Source organism: Anguilla anguilla, chromosome 8 (genome assembly GCF_013347855.1).
Source record: "Anguilla anguilla isolate fAngAng1 chromosome 8, fAngAng1.pri, whole genome shotgun sequence".
NCBI classification, from domain to species: Eukaryota; Metazoa; Chordata; class Actinopteri; order Anguilliformes; family Anguillidae; genus Anguilla; species Anguilla anguilla.
Window position 1 is genome coordinate 10,504,468 of NC_049208.1, and position 20,362 is coordinate 10,524,829.

The following is a 20,362-nucleotide window of genomic DNA, read 5'->3' on the forward strand; positions in this document are numbered from 1 at the left end:
GTGATATTCCTGTGTGCACAGTTTTGTCTCTACAGCTGGTTGGGGTGTGAAAGAAAACAACACGGGCCATTGGGGCAGGAGGAAGCCGGCGCGATGCGAAGTGTAAGTTTTAATGTGCGTCGCGCGGATTCTGGTGTTCGGCCAGACCCCCTCCCGGGGTCGACGGGACAACACCTAAAAAACTCAGGGGCCCAGACGGGACACAAGAACGAAGCACCGGAGGCCCCCGAAGCTGCTCGCTGTCAAAACAGGAGCGGCGGGGCGGTTGTAAAAATGGAAGCTTTTAAAACGTTGATTTTGAGGTGGTTTTAGAACGCAGCACATGAACAGCAGCAGTACTGACGTATGTTCCAGACAACACAGGGTTCTGTGTGTATATTTCATGCACTTTATATAGAGGCTGAACAATGTGTAGGGCAGTCTTTGTGAAATACGTGGAAACAATTCGCCAGGTTCATGAAGCACCTGAATGAGAAATGTTTAGTACTACAGATTTTACAACAGCATGGCAGACACTAGAGATAGGAATTACGGCAGGGTGTACTATTTCCCCACTAGCATTCACAATGGCGATGGAAGTCATTATTAGAGCATCAAAGTGGGTGGTAGGTGGGGAGAGATGGCAGGGCGGGCTGCGCCTCTCACCAATTAGGGCTTACATGGATGAAATGACACTGGTGACCATGACAGTGCCTTGTACAAAAAGGTTACTAGAGAAGTTAAATGAGAATCTTAAATGGGCTAGGATGAAGATTAAGCCTAGTAAGTCGAGAAGCATTTCATTGACCAGAGGCCAGGTAATAGAGAAAAAGTTTTACGTAGATGAGGAAGAAATTCCATCTATAAGGGACAAGCCAGTGAAAAGTTTGGGTAGATGGTATAATGGGGAGTTGAATGACAGTGAACAGATTAAACAACTGAGGGAGAAAAAAAAACATACATTCACGGTGTAAACACTTAATTGTTCAAATGAGATTACGATATTTTTACACACCTCCTTACATACACAATAATGTACGATGTGAGGATTCTTCGACCTGTATCTGTTATCTTTAACGTGGTAATGGCAAACTTCCTATGGTGCCATTCTTACCAACAACAAGAATAACATGAACGAGCCTTCATAAAAGCGATATAAATCCTTCATAAACAGTACATAGAACCTTTATAAGCACTACATATACATTAATACTTTCTTATGCCAATAACGGGAAATAGAAGTAGGCTACAGCATGCTATCTCAGCACCGATACCGATGGTGACACTGCCCTGGCATACCAAGTGGCACATATCATATGTACCTTTTACAGTTATTGACAATGATCTGTGAATGTATATGCACTGCTTATGAAGGAGTTATATAGCCCTTATGAAGGGTCAATCAAAGAAAGTGTTACCACAATTGATCTGCTCAATAATTGAGGCGTGCTTAATACCATGAAATCCAAATCCAGCTTTTTTTTCAGCTTCAAAGTGACTCTAACATGGATGCCATATATGTTAAATACATGCTGCATTTTTGGGGACACTTTCAGCTCTTCTGGTCACTGTGCTGCATGTAACACCTGATTCTCGTGGCTTTTTACAAGATTACTTACTAACATTCAAATTTTTCTTCCTTTTTCACAGAGCAATAATTGAAGTCTCTTTTCAGAAAATGAACCAAGGTTTCAAATAAAATATGCGTGTGTGTGTGTGTGTGTACGTGCGTGTGTGTGTGTGCATCCGTGTAAATAGTGTGTACAAAACCACATGCGGTTAAACATTAGGACAGTCATGGAGAACTAAGGACACATTTAAAAAATGGTAAAATTGTACTTTCACTCGTAACTCAACTGAAGTAATATATTAAAGGACACACAATGTGACTCATTGAAAAGCACGCAGAAGGAGATTTTTGTGTAGAGAGTACAAGGATCATTTCTGGAGGAAATGCCAGGTCAGTGAGGGAACTATTAAAATGTGAAATGTACTCACGAGGATGTGCAAAGGAATTATGAATTTATCTAATTTCGTACTTTATGGTTCTGTCTGGGCTAACTGGCTTCACAGCTAACAAAACAAACCACAGTTGAACAAATTTGCTTCACATACAGTAAAAAAAAAGCAAAAAAAAAAAAAAAAAAAATATATAGTTGAGGTTTACTTTACCGAAGCTGCTATCTACCAATGCGCCTGCTTGCAAATTTTTCATATTACTAAGCTTCTGTCCCCCTTTATCCCAATTTTGAATTCACAATCATACTCATCAACCTCATTCATTAATGCAACCTCTATTGGCAATTTGGGAGCGTGCACACAAACTCCAGCACATGCAGTCTGATATCAAGCTGTTGCTTCTTGAAACACCACAGTTCATAAACTGAGCCCATCCACACACTGGAACAGGACACTGATATCATTGATATCATAGATCACCCTGCAGTCCCATTGCTAACAATGTTAATCTAGCTTCATCAGGCCAGTACATTAGGAGAGCCAGTACTGTTATAAAGACCACAGCAGATGGCCTTCACTGTTTTGCTTTCACATTCATTTGTGTTAATGTGTATTTCTGTTGGAGTGTTGTATCATGGGAAATAAAACTCATCTGAATATTAAAGCGTAAACTTTGGTGTACCTCAAGGATCTGTGCTGGGTCCTTCACTCTTTTTTCTGCACATGCTTCCCCTTGGGGATATCATAAGAGGACATGGTGCTAATTATCACTGCTACGCAGATGATATGCAACTTTACATATGTTTTAAACCAGGCGAAGTTGATCCGTTAGACAAATGAGAGGCCTGTCTTCAAGATGTAAAAGCTTGGATGACCCAAAATGTCCTCAAGTTGAATCCTCAAGATGCCGGTAGTAGGGCCAAAATCTCATAGAGACAAATTGCTACAGTTTTCCTTAAATATAAATGGCTTCTCTGTCTCCGCCAAAGCAGTTGGCATAACCAAAAACCTTGGCATAACTTCTTATTCAGATCTCTCTTTTCAGGCCCACATTAATAATATCATAAGAGTGGCATTCTCCCACTAGAAGAAAATATCTAAATCTCTTCACTGGCTGCCCATAAAATTCAGAATTGACTATAAGATTCTGCTATTAACTTGTAAAGCTTTAAATGGTTTGGCTCCAGAATATCATAGTGAGTTACTTATTTCTTACTCTCCTCCAAGATTACTTCGTTCTCAAGATTCTGGTTGTGTGAAATTTCCATGTATATCTGAAATTACAATGGGTGGTACAGCCTTCTCTTATAGAGCTCCTTTTGGAACAATCCCCTTATGTATGTGCAGGCTTCAGGCACACTCTCTGTCTTTCTTTAAGTGTAGGCTTAAAACCTACCTCTTCAGCAAATCCTATAGTTAGCCATTCACACAGTCCTATATCCCGTTAAATGGTCAAGTTTAACCATGAAGTTTATGAAGTTAAATGCAGTTGTCTGGACTGCTGAGAAGGCCTGGGCATACTTGCAGTACTGCCACTCAAGCCAGCAGGACCAGATGCTCACTTATCAAATCTACAAAGGAGCACTTGTTATTGGGTTGTTTACACACATACGAAGTGTCAAGCGGGCTGTTACACAGCTGACACACTCAGTAGCTTAGCGTCAAGTGTTGGCCTTAATGGACCTGACACACTTTGTAGTTTAGCCTACTGCAGGAATGTACGATCAGAGTTAACCCTGCAGGGCTACAGTATAAATTAAAATTGGTTTGGGGCTCCAGTGCCTGTAATCTGACAATCTTTACAGTGCCTAACCTCATCTACTCTGTTTCTTTATACCTGTGGCTCGCGCCCCTCCCTCATCCGGAGTACACAGACCGTTCCAGCCTTGTTTTCCTCATCCTGAGTTCATGGGATCTCTCCAGAACTGTTCCTCGCTCCATGGTCGTGGACCACTGCGGCCCTGTTCCTCCCCTGCCCGTACCTTGATGCAGCCTAGAGAGCCAGACGCATCACCTGGCCTCTCTAATCTACACTATACTGAACTATACAATTTGGACTTCTACTTCAACCCATTTTAATTACATTCCATTCCGCCACCACTTCACACCAGGCCAGCCAATGGAGGATGGGAGTTTTTTTTTTTTACCTCATGTGCTTGCTATTTGGGTGTTCAGGCCTGGTATTTGCTCTTTTTCACGGTTTCTTGCTCTTTTTCTGCTACTCAGCAAAGTGTCTTTGTGGAAGTTCTTCGTAAAATGCGCTATACAAATAAAATTGATTTGAATTTAATGATTTAAAAAATGGTAGGTCTGTAATACCAACACAGATCACCTGGTATGGAAGTAAATATCCTCAAATTAAAGCCCATAGTATGCACATTAACCTCATATTCTTTGTTTAATTTCCAATCCAATGTCCTGGAGTGCAAAAAGTGCTGGAATACAGAACCAAAACAACAAAAAATGGCTCGCTATCCAAAAACTTACAGACTACACTATACATATATATGTATGTGTGATTGTTTACAGTAGGCTGAGCAATTAGCATAGCTCACTTTTCACTGCTTCCTGTCTGAAACCGACATGGCCAGTGCTGTTTTTGAAATGAATCGAGTCTGCAGTGGTCTGGATGAACTCTCCCCGACTGGAAAAGTTACGGTGTAATTATAGCTATCTAGCACCAGCCCTCAACACGTCTACTTTTAACATGCCGTCAAGGGTGTTTCTCTGTTTTTCACCCAAGAATGGACATGGGTTTGTTTACAAAGGAAAAGGGGCATTACAGAACCACCGGCTCAGCATGATATGGGCTGGGAAGGGGAACCACAAGCTAAGAAGTATTTATGCGTTTCCTCGACACATATGAACTCCCTTTCCAGATCACTTACCTGAGCCCGTACAAGCTTCTGATATCAACGTTCTGCGACCTTCGCTCACTTAACGTTTGACTTTAATTTTGAAGTCCACGTGAATGAAAGCGTAACTTAACGTGTTTTTCAACAACGTCAAGTCTTCGAGAGCGCGTTCTATCTGAGGGGAATTGACTGAGCGTACATTCGACCGAGCGCACTTATTTATTTATCTGGCTCATATTTTAACATCATCTGCTATTGTTTTATGTCTTCCTGCTTACTTCTTAAAACAATGTCGAGGTTAAGTGCCCTTTTTTCCGCTGCATCTTCACTTTGTCTTTACCACTCGATTCAAGTTTGAACTCTAGTACATTTGAAAACCATTTCAATTTCTTTTTTTTTTTTTTTTGCTCTCAGAAACACCGGCCAGAAATAAGATTTGCTGCATCACATGAGTATCGCTATGATCCTTATAGAATGTCCCTGATTTATCGTTCTGTTCTTTATATTTGTGTTCTGGACTTTGCCATACCATCGCCCCCCGTCCCTTGCGAACAAAACACAAGTTCAGTGTGTCACATCTCTCGATTTAAAGTGCCCCGCGGACGCTAATACGCTCCGATCCCCCAGACAGATCAATGTATAAACAGAAAGCATATGAGGCAGATGTCTGGGACTAGCGCTCGTGTTTTTAGCCGGCCGGTTCGAACGCTTTCATTAGAGAGTGTTTAAGCAATTAGCGCGACGTTCAATGTCGGGTTTGTTGGTCGCGCACACATGGAAAAGGCGTTATACTGTACCGTATTTATACCAGACAACGGTGTATTGTAAGCCCTGCTCCTCTGTGTTTCCTGACTTTGAACGCAGCCGTGCAACTGCGCACAGAATACCCTGGAATATAGCTCATTCGTACATGTCACGCAGGCGAAATCGTACTTTGAGAAATACACAGTTGATTTGGAAGAAAGGGCTCCTTTACTAAATGGAACGTCCTGCTGTGGCATGCCCTCCTTTCTTGTTTAAATTTCTTTTTCATTTGGTTTCAGACAACCCCCGGCACTTCTCCGACATCTCAGGAGTGGCTTAACCTTTCGAACTGTTTCTTTGCACGCTCTGCTGATCTGGAGAGACCGGAGAGTTTTCTGATAATCCCCGTATTATTTGACGATGCCTCTGCGGCAGAGTTTAGCCGATGGTTCCAAACTAACACCTCGCTGGGGAGGATCCCTCCATCGCAAGATAAAATATAAACTAACCCCGTATCTGATGTTCACCAGCTGGATATTTACTGAAGCAATTTCAGGTTAAGGACCCTGATTGATAGCACAACGGCAGAACCAAAAACTTGGATTTGAACCTGCAACCTCTGAGTTACATCCCCCCGTTTCCACACCAGAGCTCTACACAGCCTCAACATTCTATCATTCACAAAATGACGCTTTCTTGAGTGAATTTAATGTATGCCGAGCAGCACAATAGCATGAAGTCAAGCGTCATAATTTACAAGTGCCGTTTTATCGCCCCGAATCTTGATCATCGTTCGGTTATCTTGTTAACATAACGGCACGCAAGCTTTACTGCAGTATACAATGTTTTTATTGCCGCTAAAGTGATAGATTTTAAAATATTTCATGCTCAAAGCAGCAAATGTTGTTTGGGAAATGAAAATTTCCTTTTTCATATCATATGATTCAAGTTACAGATACTTCTACAGCAATGCTAACCGACCCTCTTCCTGCAAATCTGCCGTCCCGTAGGTTTTCATTACGACCCTAACAAAGCATTAAAAGCAATTTAGAATTGCTTTAAAAGTGACATTTTTGGATCTTCACAAACTGAGTTAGCGTTGACTTGTAAGTCAAAGGAAATATGTCTATGACTATGAATACAGACCTTGTTGTTATATTTGCATGAGTGTGCACCAACGTATCTCAATAACATACTGAAATCTCCAAAGATTCTAATGGTGATGTTGCTTCATCATGTGACCATACACATGATGCCCTGCCCTACACTGGATTAGTGAATAGGGCTGGTACAAATACTGTCCATGCAATTCCTGCCAAAAAGTCTGCTTTTCTCTTATTTTTGTAGAGAAGATTGTGCTTCCTGTGATAAACGCTGCCCTCTTCAGTGGAGACATGGCACATATGCATGCCTGCAATGCTGGGGTTTATATTTATTATTTTCAAAGAAGAAAAAAATGAGCAGGATCTCATATACTATCAATGACTCAGTAATGTGCACTAAACATCGGATTGGTTCAGACTCTTCTGATTGGTTCAAAGAAGTAAATTAGTTTAAAAAAACCCCACTCTCCCATCCCAAGGGTACATCAAGCTTGCTGCACGGGGGCTTGTTCAATAGAAAGCCTATTGAACTGAAGATTTTGCTATTTTTTCTTCAGGAGATGTTTTACGGATGCTCTGTGGGGGCAGGAAATTTGGCTCTGACGGGTTGGCGGTGGGGGGTGCCACCGTTGCGTACTGAGCATGCAGCGGGCCACGGTACAGAGCTGGTACTCCGCCACACGCCCGTGGACGTGACAGAACTGCGCTCTGTCGGTCTCGCGTTACAAGTATTCCGAAGGAGGAGCTCCTCCCCCTGGCACAGTGACTGACAGCGGGAGCCCTCGGGTGGGGGGGGGGGGGACACATACGCAGGGACGCTCATACCTCGCCAGGCCCTCTGCATCCAGCCCTGCCTGCTGAACCGCTTAGCGCCTCTTCACCAGCCTCCACTCCGCGCTGCCATTTTAACCAGCACTTCCTGTTCTTTCTTCTTCTTCTTCAGTGGGTTGGGCACAGGCACTGGAAGCAGTGTCAGGACTATCTTGTGTAGTACGGGGACTGAGTAAAGGAAACAAGGAAGAGAGGCCAATTTTCTGTGTTTTTTTTATCGTGTCATTGCAATAAAATTGTTTTTCACAGTTTTTCCAAATTGTCTTCGTAAAAAAGGAATATTTTACGAAGTATCGATTTGGTGGGGAAGGTGTGGGGAGATTTTAAAAAAAAAAAAAAAAAAATCAAAGTTTTTGCATTTTTGTTGCATTGCTGCAATAAAACAGCAATGCTCAAAACTTGTTTGTGCCCTTTTACTTGTGTTTGCTTATTTCAGTCCCAGCTAGCAAGCTCACAGTGGCCCACTAGCAGCTCAGTCTCAGCCTGCCAGCATTTTGGAAATGGTTACTACGGCACCCCACTGGTGGATAGTCAGGCCCAGTAGTCAACATGAGAATCAGCAGTTAGACAGTAAAAGGTCCAGTGTTAATTCATCTCTTACAGTGTACATATGAGTCCTATTGGGACCATATGTAAGCTGTAAGAGTTTATTTAACAGAACATTGTACAGTGTAGAAGAATTTAAAAAAAAAACAGTTGGTGAATTTACCTGCTGCTAACAGAACGCTGTAGTGAGTATTTGTAAAATGGGGACTGATACATGCTGGGGTGTGCAAACACAACAACAATGCAGAACTGTGCCTAGAATTGGGACACAATCCTCCCCCACACACCCCCCCCCCCCCCCCCCCTCCACACGCGCCCACAGACGCACAAACAGTGCTTCCCTAATGTTCTTGGGACGGTAACTGTACACAGTCTGGGACGTGAGCACTGGGTAAAAAGGAATGCTACAAAACGTACACTTGCTACACCGCAAAGACAACATCACAGCGTAGCATAGTTTTCTTTGTGAAATCCCTGTTGTTAAATGTTGACTTTGGTTTGATTTGTATAAACAGCTGCTTTGTTTACTTTTCATGTTCTTTGTTTTATTGGGAGTCATACACACGTGAGCACCCATGCATGCCAAAACAAAGCTCTACCCCTGATTTCACAGATTAAAAACATGGAGGGGCTGCAGACGGCAAGCTGTACATGTCAGGTTTTCAGTCATGAGGACTCGGTTAGAGTTCGGATTGGAACTGACTGTTCATTCGCTGAAATAAACAAACATAGGAGGACTTGCCACAATGTTGTGTGTCATTTGGTAGAACAGCCAAAGACAAGGGAAATATGACCAACCAAAGGTGACTATGAGAGTTTTCCTCGTGCTACAGAAATAACCAAAATACAATGAATCATTTTTGCATATTTATTCATATTCAAAACACTCCAGTTCCACACGGACAGTGGAACAACACACACTCATATACACACATATAAAACATAGCTAACATGAATTTTATCATAAATTTATGTGAATACATTTATATAAAATACCGCATGTAACAAAAAGTTCCAGGGTATTAATAGCGAAGACGCCGCACCCCTGCTGAAGTCACGAGAACCTCCGCAAACATCAGAACATCAGAAAAACCAATCAAACCTCAGACTCAGATCTCCATGGAAGGGGAAAAAAAGGCACAGCGGCGCTATTTAACAAAACCGGCATGGTGCAGCCATGTTTTCAGCAGGTCAGGTGCAGGCTATGCCATGTGAACATCATGGCTGCCCACTACAAACCACCACTGCTCACCCCCTTCTCCCTCAGCTAACTATTTTACTGGGGTAAACCCTGAGTTCTACAACATTTTCTCATGACTGAATTTTATATATAAAAGTAATATATTTATGTCATGTTTAAAATATATATTTTCAGCTTTTCTCAAAGTATTTTTAAGCACACAATACCCAGCTTTCCCATTAACATTCTCCATGTCACTGTGAGTACCTATATTCTATTTCAATGTATTCATGTGAATATGTTTATATAAAATACAGCATGTAACAAAATGTTCTACATTTCCCCATAATTGCACCTTTTATATAAAAGAAATTCATTCAAATCACGTGTAAAATATACTCCATCGCTTTTCTCTGATGTATATTTTAACACGCAACACCAGTGCTTTTCCATTCATGTTCCACATGTCACTGCGAGAAGCTAAATACTGATATATACTGATATCATACGTGCAATAAAATAAGTCTTGATATGTTTGCATGATTCATTTGCTTCGGCGATTCGTTATCCTGACATGTTTGTACTCAAGTCCTCCCACATAGCCCGCATGCAACTGCGATCAATCATTTGAATGCAGAATTACGAAAATAGACTTGGCAGCCATTTAAGACACATTATACATATTACATGTCTACAAATCTCACTGGCTTTTTGTTATTTATACTCTGAAAACGTTAGTCATTTAAAAATCATTATTCTTCATTCGGGGCCTTTGATAACCGAGGCAGAACAAGGGTTATTTTGTCTGAGGCGGAAACGCAAGCACATTTTCCTGCAGCCTTGGGAATTGGAAGAGAGTAAACATTTCAATGTGTGTTCAGTGGCTCTCCTCTCCAAGACTTCAAATGCCATTAGAAAAGAATTCTAAATACCGTATCTTGGGCAACTGTTGCTATGGGTTACATCTGGGCACGGGAGCACAAGAAAGGGTGCTTCGGCGCGGCACAAGGCGAAAGCGGGGTTCAGCCGATGACGACGCGTCGAATGAAAAAGGCGAGCGAGTGGAACCATCGTTTTTTTGGCGACGGCCGAACAACTGAATAGAGACTGGCGACCAAACACTGGACTGTGTTCTGCAGTTTATCACAAACAATCAGGCATCATACAGGCCAAACGTGACTATGGAAAAACAAGGGATGCCTGTGCTAAAAATGCATAATGGTTCAGACAGCCACGTTCATAAGCATCACTAAAGAGAGCTATGTGGAAAAACAACAGGCAGGATGAACTTCACCTTACACAATGAAAATATACCGCCATATATTTAAAAACATAGCACAATTATTTAATAATACACTCTATAGAGGCATACAGCATACATTAGAGTGTAATTTTAGAGCATAATATTATTGGTATATGTATTGCAAAATTTGAAAATATTGTCAGAAAAGCTTTCCATTGTCACAAAATATGAAAATACAAGATACATATTTTTTGTTGCTTAAGTGTTTGTGAACAATTGAAAACACATCAAAGCTGATACTTCACAATAATTATTATTAATTTTTTTTTGTTCTTCAAAATTTCCATTTTATTTATTCAGTTCCTGGTTTGAACTGTGCTATAAAGGGGTTCAAGGAATAGAATATGTTCATAACATTCATAAATTATTAAGTAAATCTTCTCATTTGGAATCATGTCTTTAGAGAAATACCTAAATACTGCATGTGTGAAATCTTTTGCCAAGGACTTGAACAGTACCTTTATAATACCAACTGAATTATAAATTAGGAATGGTTTCACAGCTGAAGCCGAGCACATATTTTCTTGTGTTCATTTAACGATGTAGTTTAGCTAAATGTGCAGCAGCACTGAATGTGGTTCCACGTTGCCCATAACCGGCGGCCGAGCTGAACAGAAATGTCGATGATCCGCAAGTCCAACGTCAGATCTGTGAGAGGCGTTAGGAGGGACGTTGCCGGAGCCGAATTGCCGGACAGCTGCTTTTGTACTCAAGTGTCAAAGTGCTTGATCCTGTTTTTGCTTTATTAATGTACCATCGCACACTCTACAAGGGCCCAGAGTGCATTCTGGGAATTCTGAGGGGGGAGGGGGGGGGGGGGGGGGGGGAAGAGGCCAGCTTGGGCTGCACTGAGAAGGCTCTTGGGTTTAGTTTGTTTATCTGGGAGACGGTGTTTAAACTGCAGTTTATTACCAAGTAGAGTGGGCCGCAGTTTTTTTGGCCCCCACAGGTGTCTGAGTTTTGATTCATTCGCGTCTGTCCTTCTGGAGCTGTTCCAGAGGGGGGAACCGGGCATGCTCTGATGCAAAGGCACTGGGATTCTTGGAGCCAGTGCAGTGGGGAATCCTGCCAACAGAGATTTACTTACACAGGGTTTAAGTGATCATTGGATGTGCAATCACTGACGGTTGCTTTTATTTTTTTTATAGGGCTTAAGTGTGTAAATGCTACCCTCGCTTGTTTCCACAGGAGTATTCATAAGGCTCATACACACGCAAGGGACACATGCACGCACGGACACACACACAGCTGCAAGCTACAGAACTACGCTATATGCCTCACCAGAGCCCCTTTCAGTAAGCTTGAGGGAAGAAATGTGGTGTCATTTTTCCACTTTATTCACTGGACATAAAACAGATAAATATGATAAAAAAAGAATCAAAAGCACAGTCAAAATATTATGTTACTGCAAAGACACAGATGTATGAAGATGATTCACCTCTGACAGGTTGGTGTTATTTGTGATATGTGACATGGCTGAGAACTTAAAAATTTAAATATATATGCTCACAAACTGAACTCAAATTTTGTATGTTGTTTCAAATGTTATCTAAATATTTAGTTATTTTAAATCAAAAATAAAATGAGGACAAAGGGAGAACCTTTTATACCATGAAAGCTATAAGTAAAAAACTCATTTACATGGTTTGATGTATGAATGTATTCTAAACATTAATACTGAATAGATTATTTATTTATTACCGTGTAGGCTATATCCATTTAAATATACTATCTATTTTTTTATATAATGTCTGATGTTGAATCTTCAATCTTGTTTTTATGTTAATGCACAGGCTGTTGTGCAACACAAATTCCCTTCTGAAAAAAAAAAGGTTTAATTAATTAATTAATTCACCAACAGAACGTACAGCACAAAGACAAAACGATTAACCATTGAAGTACGGCTGCTTGAAAGCGAACATTTTTCAGGCAGTTTTCACACAGTGGAGAGATTCCCCCGTATTCTGTGGTTCCGCTCAGACGATGCAATGCCCTCTGGAAGAACCAGGCTTGCGCACGCACGAGCGCGCGAAACCGAATGTATGTAATGGAACGAACGCAAAAAAACAACACCGCGAGGAACCGTCATCCAGTTTGATTTGACATCTACGCTTGGTATTCCACAGTTTTATCCGCTTGATATCATCCCCTGAACAGAATCAACACCCCTTCAGCTGGTGTTTAGTTACTTCCAGAAGGCAAGGTCCTGTTTGCCGAAGCCATTAATCCTAGAAGACAGCTTCAGTCTGCTTTTTGTATTAAAGAGCCTCTTTCATGAGGAGGGCTTTGTGAAGTAAACTGATGTAAATTACAAAATGCAGGCAGTAATTATTGGTGAGTTTCAACTGAAGGAATTTTTTTTATAAGCAGCCAGCTCCTGGTACAAACCAGAGAGCAGCGTTTGATTGTGTTTGCAGTATTTATGTTTCCATGTGTATATGTAGTATTTTTCAGTGTTCACTACAGTGTACATACACAGATTAAGTCCATATGCGTGCACGTGCCATTTGTGTGTTAGAGAAGGAATCAGCCATCTCCTACTGCACGGCAAATCAAAACAACAGTCTGGCCACTATTATGGAAAGGAGCATACTGCAGTAGATTGTAAAATATGTTAAATTTAATGAACAATAAATTTCAGGCAAAGTTGTTTTTAAGTACTGCAAAATCATTTTAAGTACTGCAAAAGAGTCATTAATTTTCTATTTTCCCATTCATCAAGAAGTGTTTCAATATCTTTTCTGATGTCTGAATACATACCCCATTTCAATATACTGCAGTGTATTATGTTCACATAAGCCCAGACTGCCCACCCCTCAATGCCGATCAGAAAGCAGGAGTTTGGAAGACTGCAGCACACAGTACTGAATTCCCCGAGGAAGCAGAGCTCACATTGCCTCCATTCACTGACCCGCTCACCCTGCAGGTATTTGAACTGAGAAAACTGGGGCAGGCCTTCGCAGCTCGCTCACAGCTCGCTCCAGCCTGACACGTGGAATCAGCTGAGCAGCCCAGAACAGCGCTGCAACAGATGCAAGACAGAGAACAGGCTTTATTGTTTTTCTGGTTTTTTTTTGAGGGTGGGGGGGGGGGGGGGGGGGAGGGGGGGGGGATTGAAGGTGGTCGGGGTCAGGACCGTTATTTGGGAAGGGTCAGGAACCTGCTGCCCCCCTCTTTAATGCAGCGATACCCGGGGGGGGAGGGGCTCCCTGAATGAACGAGCAACGTCGTGCTAGCCGCTCGCGCCACCGCCAAAAAACGCGGAAGGCAGTGATTCAGTGTCCTCCCCACTGGCGGGGGGGATCGCCACTGGAAGCGCTGAACTCGGCCGTAACATCCCAGATTTATGAACACTCGCTTCTCAAATAGGAGTCAATTTATTGCATGGCTCTGGCTTCGGGATATCAGACAAGTGCTGTATTATAGCTCTTCTGGTTCCCAGCTGGGCTACAGGGAGGTAATGATGGAGAGAGAGAGAGAAAAAGAGAGTGATACAGCACAAAGACAGAGGGGAGACTGAGAAAGAGGAGAGTGTAGTGATACAGTGTGATTGAGAGACAAGGGGAAGAAAGAGAGAGAGATAGCAGAAGATAATAGAAGAGAGACACTTACAATTACCTTTAATGTGCACTTCATACCATACTGTTGCCATACTATGGCAACATGCTACGTGGTTTGTCATTTTTGCTACTTTTTGCATCCGCCATTTTGTCACAGAGGTGACTTGAGTGTCTCAGCTGCATGCATAAACAATGCAGAGGAGCTGAGGCTGAACGGAGTTCAAGAGGGTTGAGTGATGTCAAATCAAACTGCCAAGCTACTGTTAGAGATCATTAGCAAATGGCGGGCAAAAACTTTGTCCATGATTATTCCAAAAGTCAGCTGCTTTCATGCACACACTTCTGCTATAAGAAATAATACAAGAACTGATATTTATGCTTATATTTTGTTAACGAATGCCTCAAAATGAGTCTGTTCATAGGCACAACCTCTCGTAACCCAGCAACAATGCACAAGCTGCTTTGAAGTCACTTGTATTGAATTTTCTTGCTTTAGACCACAAACCCCCAAATTCTTCCGGCCATTTTAAAGTCGTCAGGAACTTCTGTTTCTAAAATATCCTTCATTGCACATAAAAACTGCCTGGGCCAATCAAAAACATACACTAAAACTGAAATAATATTTAAAAAGCAGAAAGTGAGCGATCCCTTAAGTATGAAGCTGCTGAGAAACAGTAACAGCTCAGTTCAGGAACAGAAGTGGTTTTCTTCATCAGACCGTGAAAAGTATTATTTCAATGTAACTTCCGACCAAGCGGCTGGTAACTGCTGCTTCCATTAAAAACACGACTATGGCTGCATGGTTCCCACAATGCACTGCAAAAAAAACAAGAAACTGTTGAGTCTGTAGAGTTTGCTGTACAGAGACCTGCACGGCTCAATTCCAGTGGCAAAAAAAAAAAACTCATTTTAACTTTATGCGCTTTGCTTTCAACCCTTTTTTTTTTACATGTTTGTGACATAGTGTTCACACAGCACATATGGAGACATAGGTTTCCTGTGCCTGGTCATAGGCTCCCTAAATTTACTCCTTAAAGGCTAAATACATTATGAAAGTAATTTGTGGTGCTGGGTTGGGTGGTTTCAAGACATTTTAAAACATTTTCACTGACCTAATAAATGCCCACATTTCCCATATATATAACAAATTACCCACTGCAGTGACAGTGGATAAACAAATAAATAGGTAAGTAAATACCACAACCTGCTGTGATCTCTATAACGTATGTAGGTGGTTACAAACGTCGACTGTAAGTCGTTGGATGAAAGAGAACGTGGGCAGCGCGCGCCTAAACTGCCCTGGACATGACATGTGAGAAGACCTCACCCAAAAATTCCTTCAACAACGTGGGCTTGGGATAAATAATTTACTGTCAGGTAGAAGTTAAAATGCGCTAGAGTTAAATCTTTTGCATGTTACTGGCCTTCCATTCCCACTAAAACTCATGAATGACAGTTTCGCTAAACGAAATGGTAAAAGGGAAACAAGGACGTGTGACCTACAGTCGGTGGGAACGTCGGGGTCTTACGGTGAATTAAAATCAAGTGTACCATGCTCTCGGTTGAACAGCACTCCCCGTGTGCCTACTGCAACGGCAATATCTTCGGTTTGTTGTAATTTCCTACTGACCTGTGGAGCAGTGCCGTGACTCAGCCCTGTTCTTCCTCTTGGCTTGATAAACAGATCTACCTCCCTCCGTGGCCAGAACGCCGGATGCCTCTCCTCGAGTCAAGCGCACTGCGCGCACACAGCTGGGAGCCATAAAGCAACAGTTTTTTTCCCCCTCTCCTCTACTTTTTTCTTGTTCAGCTCTCAACCAACGCGAGCAGTTGCCACGGCATCAAACCACAAATCATACGATCCTTTTCATCGTCAGTGTTTTCACCAGCCCCCGAATAGGAGAGAAATGTCAAGGGAAGAACTTAACCGAGTCGCCAGGGAGACCGCCGCTGTTCGCTTGGCATTCCGATAGGTCTTTTTCCACTTCCTAGGATTTGAATGCGTTAAACAAGCGCGGGAATCCGGAGAATGTTGTCTCTTCCCCGAACCTTGAAGAAAGTGTGCGGGGTCTGTTGGCAATAGAAGGCACGACAATCCTTGCTTGTTTTCATCATCATCTGGTGTCACTTTTTGTGTGCCATTTTTCCTCGTTTTAATAGGCAATAAACCTGCCATCGGTTAATGCTGCTTCCTGGAGGCCTCGATAGTCACATTGGGAAATAGCTTTTGAATGCTCAGTTAGATTGATGCCCGTAATGTCCGGAGAACCATTCCAATGAACACCAAAAGTTCAGGAAGATTCTGGATAGACGCCCGTTTTATTGTGAGATTGTGTTGGTTGATTGACGAATAGTGTTGACTAATATTTTATTACCCCCATCTACAAATACAGCATGTCTTAAACAAACATACTGACCGCATATGAGTTATGGTTTTTTGTCATAAAACACTGCAGACCATACTTGTCAAATACATTTTCAAACGAAAGTACAAAAATGGCAGATTTGCTCAACCTTGCTAGCATTCCTGATAAAATGAACATGAATGCCAACATCTGATTCAAAATCTTTTTTCTTTTTTTTTTTTTTTTCCTTCTTCTTAACTTGTATAACTGAAGTGAATACGATTCTCAGGCCATGCAATGTTCCTTGTGTGACAGAGTTCAAGAGAAATCCACCGAACTGGTGAAAATGTGCACGCTGGGAATGGTTAGCTGAGCCTTTGCAACATCTCAGCCATGTTCTGAGAACCAAAAATGTGTGCTGGGAAACTACTTTCATTAACCTGTTTATAGTATCCACTAGAGTGCAAATCTAAATGGGAAAAAAAAAATTATACAAACAGCAAATGAATCACTGTCGTAAGAGGTCTTTTTCTAGGAGAAAAGAAAGAATACAAAATATATACAATTGTTGCCAGAGCAAAAAAATGTTCTTCGGAATGGAAATTCCTAAGAGCAAGCCAAATGATAAATAATGTTAACTGGGTCATATTTTGTGCAGAGAATGTGCACATATACAAACCCTTAAATGAGTGTATCAAACTTTTAAGGTAATTAAAAACACAGAAGCATTTATTATTATTTTAGATTTTAGATAAGAAACCACATTTAAAAAAAGTCTATCCACATACCTCGACATACATCCGTATATGCTATAAAGTGTATATCAATGCTAAAAAGTGTTTTATGCATACTGTCTATATTTTGTAATGTAGCTGAGGTCAACAATATGCAATTCCAAACCTGTATTTTATTTATTTATGTACGTCAACACAGTCAATTTGAGTTGATATTGCTTCTGAAACCAAGACAATAAAACCAGGCTTTTGAGTTCCAGATGAGCTCCACTCACTTATAAATGTCGTACCAAATAAATGTTGATTGTTTGCCTCTTGGAGATTATGACCTCTGGACTACATGGTTTGATAGCAAGCACTTAGCTCTGTCTGTTGGCTCTGTAAGCAAAGCTAAAAGTAACAACCACCCCCCCCCCCCCCCCCCCCCCACTCTCTCTCCCTGCTCTCTCCACGCAAACCCTGGAGCACCAAGGCCATCTCAAACATCTCTCTACCCTCCAGACCTGGGTCAAATACATATTTGAAATACCTAATTAATTCAAAATCTTTTTTTCTTTCTTTTCTTAACTCTTTAGATGCCAGCTAAACATACAAGGACACTCATGAAAATCCCTGATAATTAGCAAAAGGTCACTGACCACCAAAAAAAAAAAATCATATAAAAATTAAATCATGCACTGAATATTGCCGAAAAAATAATTATTTTACTTAATAGTGACCTTTAAAGCGAGACACTTGTCCACCTGTCTCAGCGTTCCCTTGCACGAGACACAGGAGACGCCTGTGGGGTCGGGCTCACCTGCGGAGTGCAACATCCTCTGTGACCCTGCCTCAAAGCGAACTGCGCGTATAGCAGGACTGTGTGCGCTCTCTGTAAAGCTGTTTGGTTTCCCGGTGAGGCATTTTACACGTCGACTTCACATTTCATCCGAACGGAACAAGGAGCGTTCGCCGCGAACGCTCATTTTAATAAGGGGGTTTGGCGGAGAAATTTCGTTTCAAACGAGATGCGTGATTAATTACGGTGACCTCGCCGGCTGGGTCGGGTTGAGGCGGCGTGTGTTCTGTAGCCCCTCCGCCTGTGAAACGGGATCAAAGGTGCTTTTTCGCGAGGAGGCTAGAGGCTATTGGAGCTAATCCAGCAGGAACCAGAACCTGTAGCCTGGCTTTTGTTTGATTTCACATTAATTTGTCATGCCAGGGGGTGTTTGATCAGCACACGCGTGTGTGTGCAAGAGAGAGAGAGAGAGAGAGAAGAGAGGAAGAGAAAGAGAGAGAGAAAAAGAGGAGAGGGAGAGGGGAGAGAGAGACAGAGAAGAGAGAGAGGAAGAGAGAGAGAGAGAGAGAGAGAGCCATCTCTGCTAACAAGCCCACAGAACAGGTCACAACACGTGGTCATCTGTGCGAAACGGGATACCATAGTGGCGTTTCCTTGTTTTGGCAGTTTTATCTGTAAATCTATATAGCTGTATAGCTATACCTTCAACTCTGTTTTGGGACTTATAATAATCACTCTTTATTTGCACACTTACATTTTCCACAATGACCTTGAGGATTGCTTTGGAAGCAAAAGCACTTGCCAAGCGAATAACTATAAAAGAAAGTGAGAGTGCGTAGCGTGGTCCATTCAAGCCGTACGCATCCCGCTACGAGATTTGGGGATTTGATTCACCCACCATGGTACCTTCCTTAATCCCTTCTAGCTGTCAGTTACCCTTCTCTGCTTTCTCAGTCTCAGTACAGAAAAAACATTCAATTCAATTCAACTCAATTTCATTTGTATAGCGCTTTTTACACAGAACTGTCACAAAGACACTTTACAGAGTTGCAAGGTAAGAGACAGAGCAAAAAGAGAAAACAGAGCAAACACCAGGCCTGAACACCTAAATAGAAAGTACATAAGGTGTAAAAAACTACCAGTGGGGAGAAAACCCTCAAACGGCAGCAAGAAAAAAACTCCCCAATGGGAAGAAATCTCGAGAGGAACCCGGCTACAGAGGGGGAGCCCTCCCTCCGCAGGCCAGCCTGGTGTAAAGAGGGCAGACTGTCTGCTCTCCTTCTCGAAAAAAAAGAAAAAATACATTTTTAAACATACAATGCCAAAAAGGCGTGGCGCTGGACCAAATCGTTAAACTCCCATGGGAGTGAAAAGTTTTGACTGCCGAACCCTGAACCAAGGCCGTATCAGATAAGGGAGTGCTGGCAAGTGCGAAAAACATTTCGGCGGCGTGCGGGGCGGCCTCTGTAACCACCCCGTGTAATCCCCAGTGGAGTCTCCGGGCTGGGTTTTAAGAGGGGGGGGGAGGAGGGGGGTGCAGGGAGGGGGGAGAGCGGGGGCCTTGGACACAGTAAGCCAGCCTCTGATTATAGTACTTCTGAAGTCATTATTATAGCAGCTGTCAGTATCACTCCATAACAACCATATTTCCTTTCCTTCAACTGAAGCCTTATTGCAATGCAGATCTGAGCCAGGAAACAGCGATTTACATGATTTATGATTTATACCACATTTACCACCCCCCCTCCTCCCCCCATCCACCCCACAGTGCTGACCGGTCGGTTTGCCTCCCAGATGACTTGTTTTAAAGGAGGCTACATAATGGGTCTGTGCAACAGTCATTCAACGAGACTGTCTAGAATTACTGTATAAGGGGATTAGTGATTTAATTAATGACTTTGATATATGTGTGCATTTCTCACCTGAGATCCGTGCAGGCAATTATCAATAATCAAGACGACTCTGCGGACTTCACACAAAAAATTTCACTGGTTGGCCTCGTCATTGATGATGCAATGTTTTTTCTGTGCATTTTATGTCCAAGACTGTTTAGCTTCACCACTGAAATGATCCATTCTGTTTGATTTTTTTATTTATTTATTTTTTTTATTTTTATTTAACCTTTATTTACACAGGGTAGGTTCACTGAGCACGGATGCTCCTTTGCAGGAACGCCCTGCTTCACACTCACACCTTAAATCAGGGGATGTTAGGGTGGCAAGTTTTTTTTTTTTTTTGCAAGAGTCAGATCTGGGATTTTAGCCAGGACACCGGGGAACCCCCTACTCTTTGTGACTAGTGTCATGGGATCTTTAATGACCACAGTGAGTCAGGACCTCGGTTTAACGTCTCATCCGAAAGACGGATCTCGATACATTTTGCACACAATATTAATAATATACTTGGCTGAGTGCTTTATGATAAATTATCATTGTGCTAATACTG